A 3,014-nucleotide genomic window follows, 5' to 3' on the forward strand; every position below is an offset into this window, starting at 1 on the left:
TGTTTTTAATATTAATTTAATTTCTCTAAAATAATTATTTGTTTGAATAAATGACTTGAAATATTTAATAAAAAATATAATTGAATAAATAAAATACACAAAAATTAAATTTACAGATACAATAAAATACAAACATTCTAGAATATTAATACACAAAATATAAAATTCAAACAAAAATAATACGCACTAAATTAAATTTAAACACCCAACAAACTACAAACAGATAGGAAAAATTAATATACAAAAATTTAAATATTCAGATTACATTAAATCCTTAAATCCTAAGAAATTGATACATGAAAATATAAAATGAAACCTTAAATCCTAAATAACTACATTAAATTTACAGATATAATAATATACATGTTATAGAAAAATTAATAAAACAATAAATAAAAGAGGATGAAAATACGAGAGAATTTCATTATTTTATTTTCACTTTCAAGGTCTATTTATAAGCTCCTTTACATTCAATTAATAAAGGTATTACATTGAATGAATTAAAGTTTCTTAATTACTCTATTTAATAATCTCTTGATTATAAATTAAGTAAAGAGTTTTATCTCATTACTTTAATATGTTTAAAGGGGGTTATGACATCCATTTAATTTACAACACTCCCCCTTGGATGTCTTTTAAATAAGAATGTGCCTCATTAAAACCTTTATTAGGAAAAACCCTATGGGATAAAAACCTAATGAAGGAAAAAGAGTACACAATCTCCTATTACAAGTTGCCTCGTTAAAAACCTTTAACAAGAAAACCCAGTGGGACAAAACCTTGGTTAAAGGAAAAGAGTACAACATGTTTTAGACTCCCCCTAATGGCGACATCACATTATATCTTTGAGTCGACGCATTCCAATCTTGTTTTGTAGTCTTTCAAATGTTGAAGTTGGCAATGCCTTGGTAAAAAGATCTGCTAAATTATCACTAGAACAAATTTGTTGAACTTCTATGTCACCTTTCTTCTCAAGATCATGAGTGAAGAATAATTTTGGTGAAATATGTTTTGTTCTGTCACCTTTGATATAACCACCTTTTAATTGAGCTATACATGCTGCATTATCTTCGTATAAGATAGTTGGCATATTTTCCTATAAAGGCAAATTACATATCTTCTGGATATGTTGGGTTAATAACCTTAGCCAAACACACTCTCGGCTTGCCTCATGCATTGCAATTATTTCAGCATGATTTGAAGAGGCAGCAGCTAATGTTTGCTTTGTCGAACGCCATGATATGGCAGTACCTCCACATGTAAATAAATATCCCGTTTGAGATCGACCTTTATGTGGATCCGATAAATATCCAACATCAGCATAACCAACTAATAGGGATTTTGAATCATTTGAATAAAATAACCCCATATCAATTGTCCCTCTAAGATATCTAAATACATGTTTAATTCCATTCCAATGTCTACGTGTTGGAGAAGAACTAAATCTTGCTAACAAGTTTATAGCAAAAGCTATATTAGGTCTTGTGTTATTTGCAAGATACATCAATGCTCCTATGGCACTTAGATATGGTACTTCAGGACCAAGAAACTCTTTATCATTCTCACAAGGACGAAATTGATCTTTATTAACATCTAAAGATCGTACAACCATCGGGGTACTCAATGGATGTGCTTTATCCATATAAAATTTATTTAAAATCTTTTTCGTATAAGTTGACTGATGGACATGAATTCCATCTTTTAAATGCTCGATCTGCAGGCCAAGACAAAATTTTATTTTTCCGAGATCTTTCATCTCAAATTCTTTCTTTAAATAATTTACTGCATTTTGAAGCTCTTCAGGAGTTCCAATAATATTTAGATCATCAACATAAATAGCAATTATCACAAAGTCTGATTCAGACCTTTTTATAAAAACACATGGGCAAATTGGATCGTTTTTATAACCTTCTTTTAACAAATATTCACTAAGACGATTGTACCACATACGCCCAGATTGTTTTAATCCATATAAACTTTTCTTTAATCTGATTGAGCAATTTTCCCGGGAAACTTTATATCCTTCAGGGATTTTAAATCCTTCTGGGATTTTCATATAAATTTCAGTATCAAGTGTACCATACAAATAGGTTATAACAACATCCATTAGACGCATGTCAAGTTTTTCACGTACTGCTAAACTAATAAGGTATCTAAACGTGATTGCATCCACCATAGGAGAATATGTAGTCTCTTCATAATCAATGCCGAGCCTTTGCGAAAATCCTTGTGCTACAAGTCGTGATTTATATGTTACGGCTTCATTTTTTTCATTTTGTTTTCGCACAAATATCCATTTATATCCTACTGGCTTTACATATTTAGGTGTTTGGACTATAGGTCCAAAAACCTCACGTTTAGAAAGTGAATTTAATTCTGCTTGAATTGCGTCTTTCTATTTTGGCCAATCTTTTCTATTTCTACATTCCTCAATAGATTTAGGCTCAGGATCCTCATTTTCTTTTGCTATTTCAATAGCAACATTATAAGCAAAATTGTTGTCGGCAACTATATTTTTTCGGTTCCATCTTTTTCTTGAAGTAACATAACTTATTGAGATTTCTTCGTTATCACCATTTTCAGGTACCTGAACCTCTTCTGAGGTTTTTTGATTAGTTATATCTTTGGACTCTTCTGGGGCACTTGCCTCCACAATATTACCATCTTGAATAATTGATCCTTTCCTTTTACGAGGATTTTTATCTTTGGAACCGATTGGCCTTCCACGCTTCAGGCGTGGATTACTTTCTTTTGCACTAACAATTTGCCTTATTGGGATATCAATTCGTATTGGAGCATTTTCAGCTGGTATGTGAGATTTTGTAATTCTCTTTAGGTCAGTAAATGAATCTGACAGTTGATTGGCAATGTTTTACAAATGTATAATCCTTTGAACTTCTTGTTCACATTGACTTGTGCGAGGATCTAATTGAGATAATGATGATCCATTCCATGTAATTTCTTTAACCAGTTGTATTTTCTCTCCCCCTAATGTTGGGAATGTTGTCTCACCA

This window comes from Gossypium arboreum, chromosome 13, assembly GCF_025698485.1.
Source record: "Gossypium arboreum isolate Shixiya-1 chromosome 13, ASM2569848v2, whole genome shotgun sequence".
In the NCBI taxonomy this organism is placed as follows: Eukaryota; Viridiplantae; Streptophyta; class Magnoliopsida; order Malvales; family Malvaceae; genus Gossypium; species Gossypium arboreum.